Source organism: Papio anubis, chromosome 5, assembly GCF_008728515.1.
Source record: "Papio anubis isolate 15944 chromosome 5, Panubis1.0, whole genome shotgun sequence".
Classification (NCBI taxonomy): Eukaryota; Metazoa; Chordata; class Mammalia; order Primates; family Cercopithecidae; genus Papio; species Papio anubis.
Window position 1 is genome coordinate 118,623,136 of NC_044980.1, and position 25,907 is coordinate 118,649,042.

At 37.7% G+C, this 25,907-nt stretch overlaps 1 long non-coding RNA gene across 1 annotated transcript in view; it reads right to left on the reverse strand.

Moving 5' to 3' along the window:
* The window catches only part of LOC108586404, a 492,133-nt gene that overhangs the window by 13,314 nt on the left and 452,912 nt on the right, over positions 1-25,907 (reverse strand). The window contains exon 3 of the long non-coding RNA XR_001903710.3: positions 13,546-13,724. This is a non-coding gene — a long non-coding RNA (uncharacterized LOC108586404). The remainder of the gene's footprint in view (positions 1-13,545; positions 13,725-25,907) is intronic.

Here is a 25,907-nt window from a genome sequence, read left to right on the forward strand (position 1 = left end):
TAGCATGACAATATCTTAAAAATTAGAATTAGATGAATTTGAAGTAAAAATAGATACCATCTTATTAGTGAATTAGCTAGTCCAAAGCTTATAGACTTGGTAGTTCTTTCCAGTTAAAATAGAATACTGTACAAGAGTGTAGGCTTTGGAGACACAGAGGTTGTTTTGGAATGTTGATTATGATACTTTGTGTATTTGTGAATTTGGGTTACTCATTTAACTTTTATGAGCTTCAATTTTCTCAACAGAAACGTATAGATGGTAATATCTATTAAATGGAGTTAAGAAGATTAAAACAAAAACCTATTTTGGCAAAGCATTTACTAGAGTGGCTGACCCATGGAAGTCTTAGTAAGCTGCATCTGTTATAATTATGTGACAATATCCTTTGTTACTTCCAGTTTGAATTTTCAGGCTAGCCTCTAGGTTCTAATCTTGGGGAAAACTGTTCCTATTAGTTATCTTGATTTCTATCAACTAGATTAAGTTTCTCTCCTATTTATCAACTCATTATAAGAAACAGTGACTTCTTCTACCTAGAACAGTGCCTCTCTCTTGCTACAGTTTGAAACTGCATATTATCAATCAGCTGAAAAGAGAGCTACTTCAACCCCCTACCATCCTCCGGGTTTCCCCCTCCCCATGCTGCTGTTCCTAATTTCTCTCTTTTGCTCATTAAGTGCTCAAATTCTGCTGTGGACTCTACCTCTTCAGTAAATACATGCTTCCTGTGGTCATCAGTGATCTCTGATTTGCAAAGCCCAATGAATACTTTTCAGTCATTTTCAGCATTCAAGAGTTGACCAGCCACACCTGGAAGTTCTCCTACTATGAGTTTCTAATAGCATCACTCTCTCTGGTTCTCCTCCTCTCTCTCCAGATTCTTGTTATTAAAGTCCATGAGATCCTTTTTCCTTTTCCTGATTCTGCATTGCAATTATTTTATCTTTAGTTTTCTTCTCTTTTATTCAATCAGGAAAAGCATATTGGCGGGTCTGACACACAATATGATAATTTTCAATCTATATCTCCAGTTCAGCATCACACTCAAGGTGTTGGCCCATACAACCGCTGCCTAGTAAACACTACTTAGAAAACATTTCACACAAAACTTGTCCGGAAAAATATAACATGACCCCTCTAGAACTCACTAACTTTACTTTCTACTCTGGTGACTTATACCATCATATTCTGTCTTAGCCACTCTGGGCTGCTATACCAAAATGCCAATCTGGGTGGCTAATCAACAATAAACATTTAGTTCTCACTCTTCTGGAGGCTGGAAGTGTGAACTCAGGGTGCCAGCATGATTGAGTTCTGGTGACTACCCTCTCCCAGTGGCTGTGCCCTCATAGGTGAAAGGGGGGCTAGGCGTTTCAGGTTTGTTTTAATCATGGCACTAATCTCATTCATAAGGGCTCCATACTCATGACCTAATTACCTCCCAGAATCCCTGCTTCCTAATACCTTACATTGCAGGTTAGAATTTTAGCATATAAATTTTGGAAAGACAAAAACATTCAGTTCATAACATATTTCCAGTTTTCCAAGATACCTAAAGGTCATTTTATATTTCTCACTTTCCGCGATTGCATTTCAACATTATGTCAATTCTACCTTCATAATATCTTACAATTTATTTTCCTTCTGTACTATCCCTGCCTTTGCCTTGCTTTAGACCCTCCTCTTTTTTACCTGGATTTCTTATGAATTTTCCCTTCTCCTAGTCTTCTTTCCCTCTATCCCAAATCCATTATCCATACTGCCACAAAAAATTATTTTCCTGAAGTATAAATTGATTGCATCATTCTCTTACATCATTCCAAGTTTTGGTATTACTTTCAGGATAGGTACCACCATGGAATACATTTTTCCCGTTATTTTTCTCCCCACTTTCCTATACAAATGCTCCTTGACCTAAGATGGTGATATGGTTTGGGTGTGTGTCCCCTCCAAATCTCATGTTGAAATGTGATCCCCAATGTTGGAGGTGGGGCCTAGTGACAGGTATTGAATAATGGAGGCGGATCCCTCATGAATGGATTGGTGCTGTCCTTATGATAATGAATTCTCACTCTGTAAGTTCACATGAGATCTAGTTGTTTAAAAAAGCCTGACACTTCCTCCCTTCTCTTTATTGCTCCCTCTCTCATCATGTGACACACACGCTTCTCTCACCTTTGGCCGTGATTGTAAGCTTCTTGAGGCCTTCACCAGAAACATATGCCAGCACTAAGCTTCTTGTATAACCTGCATAAGTGTGAGTCAAGATAAACCTCTTTTCTTTATACATCACCCAGCCTCAATTATTTTGTTATAACAAAGCAAATGGACTAACACAGGTGGGGTTATATCTCCTGATAAACCCTTGTTAAGTTGAAAATATTGTAATTCAAAAATGCATTTAATGTACCTAAGCTATGGAACTTTGTAGCTTAGTCCAGCCTATCTTAAAACTGTTCAGAACATTTAGAATAGTTTACAGTTGGCCAAAATCATCTCATACAATGCTTATTTTATAAAAGTATTGTATATCTCCTGGTCATTACCCTCATGATCATGTGCCTGGCTGGGACCTGTGGCTCGCTGTCACTCCCCAGCATCCAGAAAGACTATAGTACTGCATATTACTAGCCCAGGAAAAGATCAAAATTCAAAATATGGTTTCTACTGAATGTGCATTGCTTTTGCACCATTGTAAAAATTTAAAAATCATGTCTAACCATTGTAAGATGGGGATTGTCTGTGTATATTTTGTGCTATCAGCATGATGCAATATTTGTGGACCCTTGAAAATTATGTACACATTCACATCTTGGCTCTGCTCACACTTTTCCAACTTGCCTAAAATATCATTCACATTCTTCTTCAGTTAATCACATCGTTCTGGTTCTTCAACATTTATCTCAGCTTTTGCCTACTCACTTCATCACTCACTGCCTGAGATAGGTGTCCTTTTCCTGTGCTTCTATTTGTCCATATGCATGGCTATCATAACTTTTATCATGCTGTACTTCAACTGTTCATTGATTTGTCTTATGGGACAATGAGATTCTCTAAGAAGAGAACATGAGGTGCACTTTATCCACTACACAAATCCCCTCACCTGATACACATCTGGCACTGTATAAATGTTCATTAAAACAATAGCTAAATAGCCAGTGCCATTCATGTTTTGTGATCTCTACCATCATCCTCCCTCAGTTCCTTCCCTGAATCATCTTTGTTGATGTGTGTATGGTAGGTTCTTTTCTCTCCATCTTTGCTTTTCCTGTTTCCCCATTTTACACTTAACTTTCCAGGTTTTCTAAACAGGTTATTTACCTCAATATAGCCATTATAGAAATTTCTCACTCTTCTTTCTGTGAGTTCTGATTTTCACTTATCTTTTTCAGTGAACCCAAAGTTCACTAATTATAGGCTCTTAGCTCTTCAAAGCATTAGTAGCTCAGTATCAAAACAAGTTCTACCTGGAGATTTCATTCATCTCAAAGTTCATCACATCTCCCTCAAGAAGTTTTAATTTAATTTAATTTAAATACACTATCACATGTTAAATTGGTTTGATATTCTGAATTGGGACATGATAGTATTGGTTTATCTTAAAACATGCAATATAACTAAGGCTTAACATTCATATTTTATAATATCAATTTCTTTCCCTTCTAGAAGTTATATCTGAATCAACAGTAGTGCTTTAGAAAGAAGAGTGCTTTCATCATAGCCAGACCATTTAAAAATATTCCCTATACTCACAAGCGAGAGCAATCTAAGTGAAAATATACCACAAATTAACAGTTATAAACTTAATGTAAACATTTAAAAGAAGGAGATATCATAGAAAGCTCTTTCTTATTGTCAATAGGAGTATTTTTGTGTTTTTATGTTAGAAAAAAAGGACATTGCTTTAAGGCATTGATAAAGGAATAACATTTTTAAACCAAGTGATTCCAAAGCCTTGTCTAAATTACAACCTCAAAATGTCACCTATCTTTCTTATTTCTTTGGAGTCAAACTTAATTACAGGGCCTTTAAATTGATCAGACCCGATATATCAGGAGGATTTCCCAACATATTTTAACCAAGTAGAGATATACCAATCATGTGTTGGGCCGAACAATTTTAACCACCCCATCTTTTTCTGCATAAAATTGAGTTTCAGGTCACTCCTTCAACTGAGATTATAACTAATAACAACTTTTCCGTTGAAATGCTGAAATAGCATGCATTTTGCTTAGATGAATATGTTCTGGAAGCCAAGTGCCAATACAAAAAAGAATACACAATTTGTTTTTTATGTGAGGCCACATTAATAACTGAGATTTACAGCTAATCAGTGCAAATTGTTATTATTTCCAAAATAATAAGTCTAGCTGCCTATACATTTCTACATATTTACAGTGAGTTTAAAAGGGTGTGTCTGATCTTAAAGCTCTGGCCTTTAAACGAAAAGGTCTTTCATTATGCCAAACAAAGAGAGGTGATACTGTTGAATAAATTTATGCTGTTATTTTATGTGTGTGTGTTTGTGTTTGTGTGTGTAGATATACATACTTATACATAACATGGAGGAGTGCAATAAAAATGACCATACCATTGGGGGAAAGGTAAAATGTTATATAAATACTGTGTATATTACTTGTCTATCCAAGGTTTCCTTCAAAATTTGGACATTGGTTATATCTTGTATATACCCTAAATTGCCCAATTTCACTAAATCCTTTGGACTTTTTATAATTAACAGGAATATGCTACATGAGAAGCATAACTTAAATTTTCTACTATTGTCCAAGATGTAAACTGCTTTTAGAGGTGTAATCTCTATCATTTAGCCCCACCATGTACTTTATGAAGGTATAACCTGTATTCTGTACTCTTAAAAAACAGTGAATCAAAGCATTTTTTGCCAGTCATATAGTGAAATAGGATTCTGTAACATAAGCCTAACCAAACATAACTGAGTCCTTTTGTGATTTCCACAAAATTAAAAGATCATAATTTGACATATTAAAAAGCTGAGTGGTTTATATGGCCATAAGAAATTTGATACACATTGTAGCTTCAACATCTGTATTCTCCTGGAGGAGCCTGCCATAGCATCATGACACACAAGTACTTATTTTTAAAATATATCTTAACCCCTAAACTAAAAAATGGATAAAAATATGTATGCAATTCATAGAGAAATATAGCTGGCCAATTAGCATTAGAAAAATGTCCAACTTCAAAAAAATAACCAAAGAAATAAAAATTTAAATAAAAGATCAAAGTGTTAGTGAGGTTGTGCTGTATAGGACTGATAGAACTTAAATTGATAAGAACCTCAATACAAGGCAATTTGACAGTAATTTAAAGAAACTGATAAAAAACACATACTCCTTTTAATACAGACATTCAACTTACCAGAATTTATCCTAAGAAAACAATTATAGATGTATGTAAAGACTTAGGTTCAAATATATCTTTAGCATCATTGTTAATGATGGCAAAAAAAGAAACTAGAAACGATCTGAGTTCAAAAATAGACAAATAGCCAATTAACTATTTAATAGTATAGCGTTACAGATATTAAAAATAATGTTGTAAGAGAATAAATTATGCCATTGGAAAAAAGATATATGTAGTTAAGGGGGAAAATAAGAGCAAGAAGAAAATTGAAATTATATGTATGATATAATCCCAGTTTAGAGGCAATATAAGTTTTGTAACTAAGACCCACTCTAGTTTGAAGCCAGATGAATGAATTCCAGTTTGGGCTGCACCACTGACTAGCTGTGTAACCTTTAGGATGCTATTTTAACTTTTCTGAAATTCAGTTTCCTTATCTATAAAATGGTATTAAGAAACTTCCAAATTTGCAGGACTTTTGTAAGATTTCAAAGAAATAATTCATGTATGGCTCCTAGTACAATGCATGAATAAAATGGGTATTCAGTATATGTTAATTTTATCATAATTCTTATTATATAGCATGTATATTTTGTGTCATATTTTATGTTTTATATTACATGTGTATAATATGCATATTTTATATTAAATGCATGTTTATGTCCAAACAGTCACCAAACCTGTTAAAATGACAGTTTCTTAGTGGTAGGATTCTGAATGGTTATTTCATATATACCTGGATTTTTCTTCAGTGAATACACGTAACTTTTATAACAGGGAAAAAAATAAAATTAGGTAGGGCAGGTTAGGCTAGAAGCTTCAGTAGCAATATCCAAACACTGAAAGTTCAGTGTCTTATTTCTCGTTTCTGCAGTCTCCATGGGTTTGGTGGCTCTCCAGAGAGGTACCTGCCAAACAGTGATGTGAGTCTGTCTACATCATAAAGCAGCAATATCTAGAACATGAGATTTCTAGACCTCTGTAGCAGCAGAAGGGAGCTGGAGGGCTCTCTGGGGACTTTTCACTGCCTCTGCCCAGAGGTAATACATGATCCTTCCACTCCCAGTCCACTAGCTCACCAGTCACTTGGCCCTTCCCATGTGCAAGCGGGCTGCAGCAGGGGCAGTGGGGGGACACATGGATATGTGATAAAGATTAAATGTCTCTCCCACAAAAAGCAAAATCTAAAAGAAAACTAAATTAATAGATTTTACTCAAATCAGACATTTATTTCATGACTTCACTTGGCAATTTTGATTTCTTGAATCTTTCAAAGAGAGTACAGGTTTCAAAAGCTCTTTAACTTTTTCCCCTAGACAGACCTTCCACAGCAGCTGCAACTGAAGAGCAGAATTAAACAGGCACACAGGAGAGACTATCCTATGAGCTGCCTCTCACTAACTTGCAGTATGACTCCAAAATACAAGTCAGTACACATCTCTGGACTCAGTGTCCTTATTTGCAAAATAAATGAGTTAAATACCATACTTTCTGGTATACTATCCAGCCGGAAGCATGCTGCCTTCTTAAATCACTACATCTCTGTCAGCTGACAGCTTTGCTTTTATTCTAACTTCAATTTAAACTATCACATCTTTACGTTGGTAACATTAGTTATCAGCATCATAAGCCTAATTTTTTTTACTATGTACATTCATTCATTCATTCATTTATATTTTTAGAGATAGGGTCTCACTTTTTCATCCAGGCTGGAGTGCAGTGGTGCAATCAGAGCTTACTGCAGCCTCTACCTGGTGGGCTCAAGTGATTCTCCCACCTCAGATGCATGCCACCACACTTGGCTAAGTTTTGTTTTGTTTTGTTTTGTTTTAACTTTTATTTTAGGTTCAGGGGCACATGCGCAGGTTTGTTATATAGCTAAACTGTGTGTCATGGGGGTTTGGTGTACAGATAATTTCATCACCCAGATAATAAGCATAGTACCCAATAGGTACTTTTTCTGATCCTCTTCCTCCTCCCAACTTCCACCCTCAAGTAGGCCCCAGTGTCTGTTGTTCCCCTCCTAGTACACATGTGTTCTCATTGTTTCGCTCCCACTTATAATCGAGAACATGCAGTATTTGGTTTTCTGTTCCGGTGTTAGTTTGCCTAGGATAATGGCCTCCAGCTCCATCCATGTTGCTGCAAAGGACATGATTTCAATCTTTTTTTTATGAATGCATAGTATTCCATGGTGTATATATACCACATTTTCTTTATCCAGTCTAATGTTTATGGGCATTTAGGTTGATCCATGTCTTTGCTCTTGTAAACAGTGCTGCAATGAGCATAAGCATGCATGTGTTTGTACAATAGAATAACTTGTATTCCTTTGGCTATATACCCAGCAATGGGATTGCTGGGTTGAATGGTAATTCTTTTTTAAGTTTTAAGTTATTTGAGAAATTGCCATACTACTTTCTACAATGGCTGAACTAATTTACACTCCTACCAGCATTGTATAAGTGTTCCCTTTTCTCTGCAACCTTGCCAGCACTTTTTTTCACTTTTTAATAACAGCCATTCTGACTGGTGTGAGATGGTATCTTATTGTGGCATAAACCTAAATGTCATAGAATACTTATTTTTGCAGCTTTTTCATGGAATACTTGGTAAAATAAAGACAAATAAACACATTCACAGAACGAATTATAATTCCATGTCAGCTTAGCTCTTTTTGGCTTTGCTGAAAAGCATATATGTAGAAGTGGGGTGAAATTTACACTTTTTAGTAATTGATGCTTACAACTACTGTCTGAGATAAGTACGGTTGTACTCAGTCTAAAAGCATGAGACTTATCCAAGTTAGTAAGTAATCAAACTGGGTTTTGAATAGACCTAGGTACTCAACAATTTTGTACACAATCTTCCTGCAATGAAGTCGGGGGTAAGAAGGAACAGCAATACTATTGTTTCATTTTAACTAAAACAGAGAACTGGGAGCCCTCCTCAACTACTCTGGGAAAAACTGGGCCATGTTACTGCAGTCAGCCTCTCAGTCAGAAGAACCCAAGAAAATTGCCATGTGGGAGTAACTACAAAGGAAAATGAAACAAGGCCTGCTACTCCTATTAATTTTTCATAAAATGAATTCATTTTCATAAAAGGTAGCATTGCGTGTAGCATTACATGATTAGAGGAGACTGAACTTGTAGCCTGACTTTGAATCCTTACTTCACTACCAGGTAACTTATATAAATCACTTAACATTTCTAAAGCTCATTGTCCTTATTAGAAAGTGTGAACAAAATAATTATAAATCTATATCATAGGGTGTTGGTTTCATACACTTTATGATCAGATACATTTAAAAATAGATGAAAACTGGAAATACCACCTTGGATCTTTGGAGGGACTCTGCAACATTGGTGACACCAGTGTTCCTGGCCTGATCCTCCACAGGAGGGGATTGTTGAAAATTGAATAAAGTTGATGGTAATTGCTACATGTATTTCTATTCTCTGGACTTCTGTTTCTAGAGCTCATGGATCTATCCTTGACCCTAGAAGAGACTACTGTGCACTGGCACATAGACGCTTTGACTGCAACACTGGATAGGAAGTTTTACTGATGAGAAGGAACATTCAGACATAGACAGGTTAAGTAATTTTCCCAATTGCAACACATTTCAGGGTTGACAAAAGTCTAACCATGCTTCTCTCCTTGGAGTCCCTAAGTAGGTCAAAGATATCATCATCCTATAAGTTTCTAAGCTAGAAATGTCCCTGCCATCATCCTTCATCTCCTTCCATCGCCAAGTTTTATCTGAAGCAAAAGTCTGATCATGTTACCGAAAATCCTCATATGTATCCGAATGCTTGTTGGAAGAAGTATAGACAAATGGGCAGATAATTCATTCATCACACTCTCCTCACTGCAGCCTCAGAGATGCAAGTTCTACAGGTACAACAACTTTGCAGAGGCTGGAAAAAGAGGATCATCTCAGCAAAGGGCAACTGTCCTATACCCTGCCTGCATGAATGTCAACAAACTACCACATCGTGAGTCTCTCATCTCATTGATTTTCCATTTCTCTACTGCCTAGTCAGAAGGCCCACTCATCCTTTGACAGTCGTTTACAGAGTTCTCTTTCCTCCAGCATCTCCTGGAAAGTGATGTGAGCCACACTGTGCAGGTTAGAGTCAGAGGTGATGAGCTCAAGGTCACACAGCCAGTCAGTAGTGAGTGGCAGAGTTAGAAGTACAGCCAGCTTGGGCGGTATCTCCAGGACTCTTTTCTGTGTGTTGACCATGTTAAAGAAGCCTTTTGTGGCTAGTCAAGCTAGATCATTGAGAGCACCAAACACTAAGAAAACATTAAAAGAAAATACAACGTTTCTTACATTCCTCTCTTGCAAGGAAGGTTCATCAATATTTATTCTAGATCAGGATCAAGGATAAAAGAGTTTAGCAAAAAAGAGAATATAGAAAAGAGAATCCCCCAAAATGTGTTTACAGCCCTTTAGGTTTCATGTATAAAGGACATTATCTATCGCCTTATTTAAGCTACCCTTCAACTTGGTGCAAGCATAGTACTATCAATCCCACTAAATAAAGGAAGGAAGCAAAGCTCTCAGAGATGAAGTGACCAATTCAGGGTACACAACCAAGCTAGGATTTGAATACAGATGTGTAGAAAAGCTACAGGTGGAAAATAGGAAGGTCTGGATAAGAGTAGAGGGGTCTAGAGACCAGGTGCAGCAGTGGGGTCTGCTTAGCTCTGTGGGTGTGGAGGGGCTGTTGGTGCGTGGTCCATTCTTTGTTTCTTCCCCTGTGCTCAATAATTCTGTGTGACTTCTTTACCTCTGTGTTAATGGCCTGGAACTCCAGACTGGAGCTCACGTTCTCTGCGCTCAGCTGCCAGAGGCAGCAGTGTACTTAAAGTGATGAAGACCATTGACTGGTTTCTTTTGTGCTTTAGTGAGTTCCATATTTTATTTTTTTGTATGAGGTTAGTATCTCCTTTGTGTCATGTTATTACATTCAGTGGAATCCATATTTATCAATATTTGAAAAAGTCAGAGACATCAGTTAGGCAAGGAAACCCTGGGTCCAGCTGACAAATGAGATTGACCCTTGTTGATTCTTTTCCTTTTCCCATGTTTCTAAACATGTCTACATTCACAGTTCCTTTTCTTTGCCTTCTATTAGAAGAGAGAGAATAAGAAATTGGAACTCTCAGGAAAGATTAGAACATCAGCAGTCTAGAGCAACAGGTTGATGAGGGACAGGGGACAGAGAGGAAACTAGGGCTTCTATCAAAGCTCATAGACATGCCACCAACCTGGGTGTGTTAGAGAGTTCCAGGATAAAATCCCAAACATTGTGACTCTGGGGCTACAGGCTGGCTTACTCCAAGAGAAGAGACCCTCAAAACTTACTCATAGCCACCTTTCCATTTGATGTGTCTTTGGGTCAAACCTGTCTCTTGTTTTAGGACTGACCTAGAGGGAAACACTGAGCTTTTAAAAAGCTCCTATCAGATATGACTTAGTCTGTCCTCAGGGAAGAGGATCCTATGGAAAGGAGCATATATAACCCTGAAGACTCGAGATTCTATGTCCTTGTCATTCAGCAGAGGACTACTGACTGAAATATCAATTTACGACCATATGCAGAAAAACTATCATTACTTGAGTTTTTCAGAAAAGGATTAGTAGAAATTATATCCACTTTCAAAAGGAAAGAACAGAGATCTTTAAATCAACATAGGAAGTCACATTATTCATTTATAATGAATGTCTACTGCTTGCTTAGAAAGAGGAGAGTAAGAAATGGGATCCACCCTCTAATTTTTTTTGCTTTCAGCATCAATGCAGAGACAGCAAGAAGAACAAAGTTGTAGCTTTAAAAGATAAGTTCTGCTATTCAATGCCAGCCTCCCAGGGTTAACGTTAATCTCTCTTATTTCATGAGGTCCCCGGTCCACAATTGCTGAGGATGTCAGTTTCTAGAGGAAAACAGAGCCCTCAGAGGAAAGGCCCAAAGGAAGAATATCAGAATTTAGAAAACTTCTCCAATTAATGCTCTGCCCCTCCATGGGAATTAAATAACAATAGAGCTGGGCAGCGGGTCTTTCCTACTAAATGTTGATGTGAGATATAGTGGAAAGGATTCTGGCTAAGTTTGAAAAGAAAATTTCCAGGTCAACCCTTTGAACAAAGTGTTAATTTCCCTAAGTTTTAAACTCCTCCTTTGAGAGGACATCCTTTCTGCAAATCTCATTGAGTTGTGCTGATCACATGGGATAATGTATATCAAAGCCCTTTTTAAATGGCAAGCACTTTACCTATGTGAGCCTAACTATTAATGTTATTGACCCTTGGACCTTAAATTCCTGGTCCTAATTTTAAATCTCAGGGCCTAATTTTAACTCTATTCCCAATGAAGCATTTTACAAACCTCCTACAGAGTACCTTCACTCCTACCCTCACCTGATGCAACACAAGCTATTTTCTCTATTTAAAATAACTTGTTTGCAAAGGGCTAAGGTAGCATAAGACCACCTTTCTCTTTGCAAAAGGTGATTAATCTCTTCTGTTATCCCAGATAACCCTCTTTCTAGCTTGTCCCATGGAATTCCAGTGTCCCAGTGCAGTCTGGGGTTGACGTGAGAAGGAGAACCCAGAGGGAAGGGAATGTGAACACCAGCTCTGGGGTGAGGGATCACAGAAGTTTCATGAAGTCCAGGATATTAGGGTATATGACCCTTGCCAGGCCCGCCAGGCCCTCCTGTCCCCATTCTCCTTCTGGATCCACTTTGTGCCTCCTGACTCCTACTGGTGCAATATTTTTACTATCGATGCCCTTTCTTTTCTTTTTTTGTTTTGGTGGTAGTTTTCTGGGGCAGATACAGCAAAATTTGTGCTCTGTAGGGTGTAATAGAGCAATCACAGAAGCAGATGTTCTGTTCTTCTATGAGGAGGCAGGAAAAGATGCTGTGCTTTCTCTGTCACCTTTGGGATCACTGAGCATCACTCACTTGGTATTCCTTCCTCTGGCCTCCACCCTCCCACCGGGCCCTCCCATTTTCTCATTTCCCTTTGTTTCACCATCACCACTGGGTATCTTTCTTCCACCAGAGTCTGGTACAAAACTGGATCCTGTAGTGTCCATGTAGCAACTTTAACCAAACCACTGTCTTTTCTTTTCCATCCCCAGAGCACACTCAGATACTGGACCCTATTCCCCAGTCATACCCTACTTTGTCTTTGGGCCTTACCTCCTCACCTGACGCCACACTCTCTTAGGATTACAACCTCTCCCATCAAAGTTGACACCTGCCCCCTCCCCCACCATAGTTTCTAGTGTTTCACTGGACTGTCTCCTCACAACCATAGTTTCATATGAGGGACTCAGCAAGTTTCAAGACAGAAAAGACCAGGACAAGGGCCTCCTGCATGGTTTCAAGATATCCTAATGAACGGTCTCAGGGCTGACCCAGGAGGAGATAATAAGTAAATTCTGTGAGACATTCACGAAATGACTTCTCAAGGTTCCCAAGGAATAACCTAAACAAGAGGGTTACCGAAAACACCCAACCCAAAACAGTTACTTGGGGAAGAACATGGGGCAGACCAATTAGACGAGCATCACAGTGGCCATGCACCCTTCGTGGGCTCTTGCCCACTCTACATTGTGCATTCTGGGAAGGTCCACATCCACCCAGCCACCATATATACCCTCATCTGATCCATAATATCACAAGAATGCTTGTCTGGAGCTTTCCTGTCTTAATTTGTGTCCTCAACAGTTTCTAGAAGCTCACAGAGTGTACTTTTGGATAAACCAGATATGATGTCCTTGAATCCAAAACAGTGTTTAAAGTGAGCCAGGCCTCTTCCCCGTCCCACTTTCCCAGACTCATTTATTCACATTTCAAGAACTGACACAATAACAGAGGCTGTGACGCTTCTTGAGGTAAACCCTCAAGCAGTCTAGGGAGAAGAGGTTGTATCAGACTCAGGGTTTTACAGAGAAAGATAACCAAGAGCATGTATAGATATAGATGCAGAGGTAGGTAGGTAGGTAGGTAGGTAGATAGGTAGGTAGGTAGGTAGGTAGATAGATAGATAGATAGATAGATAGATAGATAGATAGATAGATATACAGATAGATTCATAGGTACACAGACAAATGAAAAGGCATTGGTTCTTACCACTATGGAGTCTAACAAGTCCTAAGGTCTGCTGTCAGCAAGCTGAAGACCAAGAGAGCTGATGATGTAAGTTTCAGTCTAAGTCTGAAGGTCTGGAAACCAGGAGAGATGATGATGTAGTTGCAGTCTGAAAACCAGCTGTCTCAAGACCCAGGAAGATCTGATGTTTTGGTGCAAGTCTGAAAGCAGAAGGAATACAATGTCCCAGCTTGAGGATAGTCAGGTAGGAGGAACCTAACAAGTTATACCTCACTCCCAGATCTGTGCTTATCTCCAAAGACACACAGGTGTGTGGTGAGGCTGTCCAACACGATGTGTGCACTGACAGGGTGGCTGCTAAAAGATCTGCCCAAAATGTTTGCACACTACCGGAAGGATTTCTTACTGTAGCTTAGCTTCGAGCCCTGGTTCCCCTTCCCCTTCCCTAACTCTTTCCCACATAGGAAATAAAGAAGGCCCTCAAAAGCAGGAAAGTCTATCAGCTAAATGATGATGGGCAGATGAGGACCTATTCCAAAAGAAAATTTTCTAGTGCTTTTTTGCCACACTCAAGGCCCAAGTGTGGGGGCAGAAGGATCAACTCCAGGGGGCATTATTCACATTGTCTAGAGTTGTGTTTGAGGAAGAGCCATAGATAACAGAACACAACAGAGATGTGGTTCTCTGGTAATCCTTGGTGATTATCCATCACCAAGAACTACACCCCGCACTCAATGTTGGGGTAAACAAAGTGCATGGCTGAGCACCTTGGTATGGAGTAGGCACAGTGTCACCAAAGGGCAGTTGTTGATGCCCAAAATTCCAAGAGCCCGCTCCCATCTAAAGGGCTTGGATTCCTGGAGGCAGCCCCATGGAGAGAATCAATGCGGAGCCTTGATTCCCAAACTTCAAGTTTAGTGCAGGGCCCTGGCTATTTGAAGGGCTCTACCTTTTGAGTCCTCTCATCTGGAAATTTCATTAGCTCTGAAAGCTGCAGCCTAAGTTACCCTTTTAACTTGTTGGGGTCTCAAGGACAGGTCTGGGTTCATTTAGAGAGGCCAGTGGCAGTTAAGAAACAAAGAATTTGCTCCCTCTCACCTCTTTTGAAACTCAGGATCTGCTCCTTCCTTCTACTGAGAACTCTGGCAAAGGGGTCAATGATTATCATGTCATTTTTAGAGGGTGGGACCAGTTTTCAGTGTGAGAGAGAGTTTAGGCTGACAATGACGTAAGGGTAATTTCTGAAACAGTTCCTGATCTACCTGCTCACTCTGTGTTATATATCAAGACACAATATCCAAGTTATTAATTTCTATACCTATTCCCTGCCAGAATAGGGAATATAATTCCCTGCCAGAATAGGTATATAATTTCTATATCTATTCCCTGCCAGAGACACCCAGAGGATGGAAAGGTCACTTTGCCCACCTCTCCTCCCAGAAATTCTAGGCTTCTAGTCTCAGAGTTTCTTAAAGGTATTATATTTGCATGGCTCAAGACAAAAGTTGTTAAGTATCTTTAATACATGTTGATCTGGATTTTTGTGTGGGAGGGGAATGTAGCTGCGTGTTCCTGAGAGGGAGGGGATGGAGTATGGGGTGGGAGGGGTGTTACTGTGTTGAAAGAGGGGGATTCACCCAGGGATAGCAGTCTCCATGGTCTTGAGAAAAGATAAGTGGTGATGTTTGCACTAATGTCAGAGCCTGGGGTAGAAGTACCCCAGAAGGCAACAGGACTTTTGATGAGTGGGCCAATGTGTTTGCTGAGGAAGTGAAACTTCGTGCGCCACAGACTTCAGCTCTGCAGCAAAGGATGACAACGCTCTACCTGGCAGAGAGGCAGTGGAGCCACCTGCCTTTGAGTGGATCGTGTCACCTCATACAGTGAGCATCTCAGTTGCAACCTGGATGGACCAAAGGCCAGAGAATATTTCTCAGTATCTGACAGTGTTTACATTGCCAAACAGAGAAAAGAGTCCCAGTTAATGGTTCATATTTAGTAACTTCGCATCATGTTAAATGGGAACTTAGAGCCAGATTCCACTGAATTTTTTAAAAATTAAATAATATGGTATATCTTATACCTCAATGTTGTAGGCAAATTTATAATTTTACATTTATTATCCCATTTAAACTTTACAACTCTTTGAAATGAATATTGTTTTCCCCTTTTTCAGAAGGAGAAACTGAGGCACAAAGAGGTTCCTTCTATGGGCTAGCATAGAAGGAACCATGAATGGAAAAGCCACTTGTAATGTGGAGAAGGATTTGGACGAAAGTAACAAAAGATACAACTTAAAAATATCATTTCAGGTGCAGCCAAACTAAAAGCCATATCACCAGGAGGGGCTCCGAATTTTCAAGTCTAGAGTCTCACCCTTTGATCTCAATCTCTACTCCTTTCAATACATGCCCAGCAAATGCCAGTTCTCCAGAACCTCTGGTCCTGTCCATGAGCAACTCATCTGCATTCCTTCTTTGCCATGTTAGACTTCACAGTCCAGCACTTAAATAATATCTAAAATACCCTTGTCCCATTCTAATTTCATCTCTCCTGTCTGACAAAATCCCAACTCTCTGCTTCTTCCAGACCTACCTTCTGATATGTGACTAAGACCTACTGAAAAAAATCATACAATCAAGTACACTGTACCACCATAATTTTAAAGTCTACAACTAACAGTCAATTTTAACGCTATGTAGTAATCATTCATTCAATCATTCATTTCACATAAACTTAGTAAATGTTTTCTATGTGTTTTTTGAATGCATAAATGAACAAAATAGATAAATCTCCCTGTTTGTTGGGTCTTACGTCATTATTTCTCATTCCTAAAACTACTTCAAATGTTTCTCACTTTAACAAACTTCTCTTTCCCCAATCCCCTCAGAAGATGGACTGGAACCCACTTCATAGAGAAGTCAGAAGTCAGCAGGATGCAACTTTTCTTCCTCAAACTTTTAAAACGTTTGCAATGATGTTCCTTTTTCTCCTTTTTCTTGTTATAGCAAAAGAGAGATTTCGCTGGAAATTCTTATTTGACTTTCCCAGGCTAGGAAAGGTGCCACTACTACTTCCTTCAGCACACCTTTTACTCTGTGTTGTGACTTTTGGTTCATATTCATCTTCTCCAAGAATAGGGATCATATCTATATCACACACTGCTCATGAGCAACTTGTGCTTAGTATCTAGCTTGTATTTAAGATCCATGTGAAGAAATGAAATCATGCAGGCTTTCCTCCAGATTTTTCCAGTTGAACACAATAATATTCCTGGTAAACAACTGAGCTTTTATGTAAAAAATTCTAAATGTAGCTTTCTAATGTGACATTTATGACTTTTTTCGCTAACAGTCGAGAAAAGAAATCAAAGCTATGGGAGCATCATCCAAAGTTGTCCTGCTTATAAGAATTTGAAAAAGCAAAGCCATCCACTAATTACATGAAAAATATCCTCCTCTGGGAGAAAGCAGATTCGAATATTGGCAAGACTTTTATGTTAAATGATGAGGGGATGTCACATAATATCACTGTTTTTTAATGTTGGAAATCATGTTATTAGATATCTCACTTTACATTTTGATAGAACCATTAATGTTCATGTTATACAATAGCTCCTGGTATAAAAGTCATGGATAGGGGAAGAAGTACTTGGAAAACTTCCTATTAGTTACCTCCAAAAACACATGCTATGGAAGAAGGCTGTTTTTAGCTAAGAACTGTATTATAAGTTAGAGTATGAAAGGTGCATTGAAATCAGTGCTTTTGAAGCAGTTGTGTGATAACAAAGTTAGGGGTTACTCAATGGATAATAAAGAATTGTGTCTGATCATCAATTCTGATATGATTTGGATCTGTGTTCCCACCAAATCTCATGTGGAATTGTAAGTCCCAGTGTTGAAGGTGGGGCATGGTGGGAGGAGATTGGATCATGATGTAACTTTTCTTCCTCAAACTTTTAAAACATTTGCCTCCTACTTCTCCTTTTCTCTTTTTTCTTGTTATAGTGACAGAGGGTTAGCACCATCCCCTTGGTGCCTGTTTTGGTGATAGTGAATGAGTTATCATGAGATCCGGTTGGTTAAAAATGAGTAGCACCTCGCCCCTGTCTCTGCCTCCTGCTCCAGCCATGTAAGATGTGCCTGCTTCCCCTTTGCTTAATGTCAAGATTGTAAGTTTCCTGAGGCCTCCCCAGCCATGCTTCCTGTAGAGACTGTGGAACCACGAGCCAATTAAAATTATTTTCTTTCTTTATAAATTACCCAGTGTCAGGTATTTCTTTATAGCAATGCAAGAACAGACTATTACAAATCCTTACTCTGTTTTATTTGTTTTACTCAACAATGTATGTCTTCTAATGTACATTTTAGTACTGAACACATTGGTGAGATTAAAAGAGGATAAAACCGAAACCATTTAATATATAGTTTTTAGGGATTGTGCAAAACAACAACCAACAACAAAGACTGTACATCCATCCTGAAGTATGGAAGCAGCCAATCAGAATGGTAATCACAAAAATTGTTTGAAATGAGTAGTAAATAATGAAAACATTCTTTCGTGATCATGGTCATTCTGGTAAGTATCATTTCCACAGTTTCATTTGGCTTAATCAAGTCACATGCCTTGGCAATGAATTAATATCTTAAATACATTTAAGTTATAAATTCAAGGTAAAAATAGCAAAACTTTTAATTTGACATGTAATATAATGAGGTTTCCTAAGACTATTGAGCTATGATGTAAATGCTTCAATCACCTAGGTTTTGACTGCCGATATTAGTAATATATCTACTTATTAGTGAAAGAAACCAATAATAGTTTGAGGCGACATACACAAACTACATTCAGCATATGAGGAAGTATGGCCCTAAGTTGTCTATAACCAAGGAGTAAATTGAAGGTCCATTTGCTGCCATTTCAGAAGTCAATAACATTCAAGCTTCCATTTCTATGTTTTTAACGTGCAATGAATGTTGACTTAGTATCTTTTGTGAGAAATCATTCCATAATTTCAGACTGATCTAAAAATATGCAGAACTGCCTTACAAAGTCAGGATGCACTTGCTAACATTCTCAATGGTATAGAAAATGAATTATAATTTCCTACCTTAAAAGAAATAAAAAAATAACATCTGGATTTGGGACTAACTCAAACTATGCATCACTAAGCATAAACAGATACCTTAATGAATATTTGCAGAGAATTGTATCCTTCTTAATAACTGATTACTTTTAAAACTGTATTTTATTTTCTTAAATTATAACAAACCTTGTTTTTATCTGAACTTTATGTAAAACTGATAGTCTCTTTGTAGCTAAAAGCCCACATATTCAGAGAAAGAAAAATGCAGATAGTTTGGCTAAAGCAGTACCATGTTTCTTTGAGCTCCTTGAAAAATGTTATTTTTAGCAGAATGTAGTTAAATGCTCACTCCACCCCATTACCCTGGCGGATAACTTTCCAGATTTAATGTGTTTACTCAATTCCCCAAGCTAGAGTCTACAAATTCTCCTAGACTCTTCTTAAAACTTCCATTCACCTCTTGACAAGCTGAAGACAGTAATCAGAATCTGATTAATGTTTCCTCTTGGGGGAAAAAAATAAGGAGAACATGCTGACCCAAGCCAGCAGAACTGTTCCTTTTAAAAAGACACAAAAGTTTAGAAAGAAAAAACCAGAATCTCTATTTTCAGTCTATGAAGCAATTCCTCTCTGTTAATTAGCTCAAAGTATGTCAAAATGAATCCCTTAAATATGTGTTGGCAATGTGAATTATTTTAATTATAAAAGGGAATACTACAAAACAAACCACATTTAATTCAGTAAACAACCATCCACAGGAAATAGGTTTTATCAAACCAAGTAATCCTCACATTATTTAACAACCCAAAAGGCAATGCTTGGACATTTTATTATTAATGACCTTAATAGTTCAAAGGACACTTCAGGCTGCTGCTGGAATACTGTTTTGTGGCTGCGGCTTCCATTCTTTCCTTACAAGAGAGCTAATTTGACTGTTCATATGTCAGTGCCACAAAAGTGCTGATCTCATCATAATACCTTTATTTTCAGTTCTCGCCGAATGATCCCAGGGATGTTTTACAACAAAAGAAAATTTCAACAGAAACATCTTGTGATAACCCTGACTGCGTAGATGTCTTACTCTGTTTTGGTTGCTATAATAAAATACTACAGACTGGGTAATTTGTAAAGAACAGCAACGTATTTTCTCACTGTTCTGGAGGCTGCCAAGTTCAAGATCAGGGTGCCAGCAGGTTCAGTCGTCTGGTGAGGGCTGGCTGCATTCTCTGGAGGGGAAAAACACTGTGTCCTCACATAATAGAAGGTGGAAAGTGGAAGGGCAAGCCTTTTTATAAGGGCACATATTCCCATTAATGAGGGGAGGACCTCTCATGACTTAATTACCTCTTAAAGACTTCACTCCTTAATACCATCACATTGGCAGTTAAGTATTAACATCTGAATTTTGAAGGGGAAACACTCAAACCATAGCAAGAGACAAAGACACAGACATACAAACATCGAATAACCAACTAATCTGGATAATCAAAAACTTCCATTTTTGAAAGAATAAGGTACCATTAGAAATGAACAGTGAAATAGGTTTCTGTAATTGAATATACTCAACTTTCTTCTCTAGGAAGAAAAGAATACCTATTTCTTTAAAAACAAAAGATAGGAAGAAAGGGAGAGAGGGAAGGGGAGGAGAAAAGAAGGGAAGGAAGAGAGAGAAAAATATTAACTGAACTTCATTTTTCTTATTTGGCTTTCTTCTAAGAGTCCAAACAAGTTGAAAGCATTTCTATTCAAAATGAGATTGCTTTTGTTCCTAACACTCATCAAGACTTTTGCTCTTTCTTTTTTTCCTTCTCTTTTCAGGACACCGACTCTGGGGCACCTCCCAGCTTTTGCTTGCTACGTTCAGACAACAACCTACACAAATCCACAGTTAGGCCAGCAGGCTGATCAGAGACTAAACTCCTACTCCAGCCACACAGTGCGATTTCTCAGTGCAGCCCCAGCCCAGCCTATCCAGCGCCTCTCAGGGTTCCATTCTCTCAGATCAACAAAATTTGTTTCTAGGACTTATATTGTTTTAATTCTCAACCGTCTCTTCTCTCAGCTTCCACACACAGTGACCTTGACGCATTGCTATTCTTTTCTAAACCCACCCTCGGAAGACAGTGACAATAGAGTTTCCCAAGTTCCATGGGTAGAAGATTGGATGGAAGAAAAGGGAGCAGCCAGGACACTGCGGTAGATCCAGCTTAGCCCTTAAAGTCTGTGCAGCGTTCACACACAAAGGAAATGCAAGTCTCTTGCTACTTGCAGATGTTGCTCCCCTTGGGCACTTTGACCAAAAAAAAAAAAAAAAAAAAAATGAAAGAGATAAATAAACAAAGAAGAACCTTTGTGGAGGGGAGGAAGTGAGGAAAGCCTTTTACATTTGTGTTCTCCATATACTTCATGGCAATTGATTCGGCTTCATCCCGGTAAAAAGCTTTCAGTACAGCAAGCAACATGAAGCTTTGGGTGTTTTCTTTGTTCAAGGTTAACTTTTTGCAAGTCTGATTTCCCCCTGCTCACACAGCTCTGCCACAGAGCTTTAGTAGGTAAAGCATTCCTGAGCAAAATAAAATGAAATAAAATAAAGCCTCTATTGTCTGCTCCCTAGCTTGTCTTATTGGCATTTTAAAGCAATATTTAACTCTCCTATAGATGTAATTTTCCATCAGTTATTCTGCCCCAGGGTAGAACACAAAGTGCAGAGAGAAGGAAAGAGACAGAGACTGCCTGGAATCACCTCTATACTAATAATATCTATCAAGGTTCACTTGGGAGCGTCCCTTCCTCCTTAGGCTGCAAGGACTTTTTTTTTTTTTCCTCCTTCTGCAAACCTGACATGAAGCCAAAAGCTCCCAGTGAGGAGATATATTCATTTAACTGTGCAAAGGTCAGACAAAAATGTGGTAAGGGCATTTTATTTTTCAACGCATATTAATCTCGATTTTGCTCCCCTTCAGAGACTCTTAAAAAGCCGTGGGAGTCAGCTCAGCACCTCAATGCAGATTTCTGGCAAGCACCATTCAAGGTTCTGTGGGCTGCAATGACACGGGCGGTCAAGGGCGGAATTACACAGCTCAGACCTGAGCCAGCTTCTATGCTTTGACTGTTTTCCTCTTGCTGAGTCTCTTCAGTCTTCAGAAGGAAATCTGTTAGGTGGTTAATTTCAAGTGAAGGGCTGCCTCTAGCATTAGCACACCCAAATGCTTCCAATAACAATTCTACAATTTACCTCTGTGAAGCAATAAAAATTAATGAACACAAGAATGATGGGTGAATGTCCAGGGAAGAATTTACTTTTGTTCTTTGTCAATTAATTCAAATACACACACACACACACACACACACACACACACACCCACACCTCTATACTTTTTTTTTTTTTTTTTTAAGCCATGCTCTCTTCTTTTCTGGGAAAAGAGGAGAACAAGGATGTATCATAATCTTTTTACCACATCTCACTGTTGCATTTTTCCAGCTCATCTAAGATTCAGCTTATGATATAGCTTCTGAACATATTATTCATTACTATCTCAATCATAGCCAAAACTTATATGTGTTTACCAAACAAATCCTATTACTATGTCTTACCTGGGTTTTGCCTATATTATATTAAGGGTGTGTTCATTTAAAATCAGTTATTTCCTTTATTAAAGGCAGCAGAGAATTTGGTTACACACTGTAGTAGTTAAATTGCCAAACCTGATTCAATCCAAATAATCATCTCCAAACACTCCTAGTTGAGAGTAAGCCTTGGGCAGAAGTCCAATTTGTTGCAAAAAACTTTAGCATATAAAACGGTTACGAAAATGTGACAACAGAAGATCCATTTCAGTACTGCTACAAAACAGTTTGTTTCTGGTGTATTTTTGATCAAACATCCTTCCATGCCCCCATTTACTTCAAGCAAGTACACCACCTCAGTGCTGGGGAGTGTAATAGGAACAGTCTCGTATTAGGATGCACACATATTTATGTGGCCATTAACACTCAAGATGTATTTGTAGACAAATTCTCCTTCTACAAGTTACATTCTCATAGAGAAAATGAGAATCATTTTTAGTGCTTTGAGGTTATGCAATTTTCACATCACATGTGAAGCTGCTTTTTGAAATCTTAGATAAAATTTTAGATTAACAGCTACTGTGCACAGTTTAGCCCTAAGGCAAAGAAGGATGGAAAGATTAGGATTTCTTTCTTATGTAAATCTTACTGTTAAATCACATGGAGCCAGCTGAGTTCTTAGGGGGAAAAAGTCAGGAAATAGTTGAGTGAGAAAAGTAAGCACTTTAAATTGATATCTCTTCATACATTTCCCTAAACCTGCTTTTTATTAAACATTAAAAGTAGTTGGAATACATTTAGTAACTTGTTTTTGCTCTACTACTTGGAACACATTGAAATCTTTCAAATGGTGGTTGAATCAAACATACTGAAATGTTTGCCAGGGTGTATAGTAAAAAGAAATAATAAATGCTTCTGAAATAAGATAACTAATGTTTAACTATTATATATCACTTTATATAAATTATACCTGATTATTATCAGTTATAATAATAAATGTATATTGAGAAGTTACAGTTTTCTAAATTCTTGTCTTGTAAGAAGTAATGTAGAAAGGAAAAAATACCTAAGAGAGACTAAACTTTCCTAGTTAAAATTAATGGTTCACCACATTACATAGAGAGCTTCCTTCCATGTTCCCCGGTCTACAGAAACAGAGAGCACTGAGAACAAGAGCTAGATTTGAGGTAAACAGTGACTTCCTTTTTAAATGACTCCCTTTATTGTTTTTATATTTAAAAACATTAAGGGAGATAATGCTTGCTATCTTAGGTTATATTGTATCTTTAAAAATATTTATTTATTAATGCCTTTTAAAATTGAATTGTGAGACTTAATTCATGGTTTTCAGAAATAAGACATTGGTTTATGTGTATGTAAGAAAAACTAAACATATTAAGAAACCTCCATGCATTGAAACAACTAGCTTATTTAATAATCTTGAATTATTGCTGTCAACTAAATATAATACTAGGTTGTTTTTCCTTAATTTTTAATATTGAATGAACTTGTTCAGTAACTAAAATAATAGGTGTATTTTGAACTATGGATCTGGAAATTTTTTTATATTCATTCTCTATCATCACAGAAGAGACCACAAGCAATTTTAGTGTCCATAATTTTTGATGTAGCACAAAGGTTTCCCCAATATTTTGCAGCAGACCACTAAGATGCTTGACCTGCCTGAATCTGTCTCACTTGGCTAGAGATGGGCTGTCAAATCCATCAAATACTGATTGGAATAGATTACTTAGTTGATGGAGCACTGGGACTAGGCCTATCCTTCTGCAAGAGACTCCGTAATCATGATGAGAGGTTATTGTTGCCAAGGAACTCAAAAGAGACAAACCACACTGCATGCAAGGATCAACTAGAGCTTTTTGTAATGCAACAGACATTGAAAAATGATACTATTCATGACATGCGCTGCTAAGCCCAGTGAACATCAAAAAAATATGTTTAGCACTCATAAAAGTACAACTGCAACATTTTAACAAAAGTAATAAATTTGGAAGTTTTCCAAGCCTTCCAAATAAATTTAATCTTTCCTTGAAGCTTAATGTTTCTATTTAGTTGAAATGTAATGTTTTATTTTTTGCTCTTATAAATAGAATATGCTATCTCTTAAAGGCAATGTATAAATTATATTATTCTATTCATAAAAATAAATAAATGGGAATAGGCATATAATTATTGTTCAAACATTGTAAACCTGGGCTTTGAGAAGCTAATATTCTTGGGATTTTTCTAGGTTAAAAGCCAATGACAAAAGCCTTTCATTAAAGTAGACTCACTGAATGTTTTAATATAAGGATGTACAATTCAGCTTGCTTAAATTGTACCAGCACTAAAATGTATGACATGGAGGGTTGAAAATATATTTTCACTGGACTAGCATTACTGTGGCATTTTTCCTTTTCTTTGACCCCTAGAAAACTGACTTTTCCTGGGTGCTATCTTGCTGTTTTCCTTTAATTCACCAATGAAATGGAGCCACTTTTTAAATACATAAATTCAGACCAACAGTAAGGTATATGTGCCTTAATTGAAAGAAGACGTAAAATATGACACATTCATATAGAGACCTGAACTCTGAAATATGGGAGCATTACTAGTGACAACATCTTCTTGAGCAATATATTCTGATGACAGAAAAGCCAAAATGTTTTTTTCAATATAGCCAGAACCATAGCATATAGTAATAGAGAGGTATCCTGGTAGGAATAGGATTATATAACTGCATTTAATTTTAATAAAGATCCTAATCTTCCTAGCCACTCAAGGTATGTCCACATTTCTATTGCAGTAGAAATTTGAGGGATTTGGGCATTATAGAAATGAAATAGTTTTTTCTTACAAGCACCCTGGTCAATAATTTTTAATTTTAAGAATTTTGATACGAAAGATGGTATAAAGCGTGATAAACAACACCTGATTTGAAGTCTGTTAGACATTCCCTAGCAGCTTTACATATGTTTTCAAAATAAATCTTCCCAAAGTTTCTTGAGGTAGATTTTCTTGAGGTGTATTTAGGAAACCTCATTATCTCAGACCCAAACCTTTTAAAGCTGATAAGCAACTTCAGCAAAGTCTCAGGATACAAAATCAATGTGCAAAAATCACAAGCATTACTATATACCCACAACAGACAAAGAATCAAATCCTGAGTGAACTCCCATTCACAATTGCTACAAACAGAATAAAATACCTAGGAATACAATTTACAAGGAATGTGAAGGACCTCTTCAGGGAGAATTACAAACCACTCCTTAAGGAAATAAGAGAGGACACAAATAAATGGAAAAACATTCCATGCTCATGGATAGGAAGAAGCAATATTGTGAAAATGGCAATGCTGCCCAAAGTAACATATAGATTCAATGTTATTCTCATCAAGCTACCACTGCTTTTCTTCAAAGAATTAGAAAAAACTACTTTAAATTTCATATGGAATCAAAAAGAGTCCGTATAGCCAAGACAATCCCAAGTAAAAAGAACAAAGCTGGTGGCATCATGCTAGCTAACTTCAAACTATACTACAAGGCTACAGTAACCAAAACAGCACATTATTGGTACCAAAACAGATATATAGATCAATGGAACAAAGAGAGGCCTCAGAAATAATGTCACACATCCACAATCATCTAATCTTTGACAAACCTGAGAAAAACAAGCAATGGGGAAAGGATTCCCTATTTAATAAATGGTGTTAGGAAAACTAGCTAGCCAT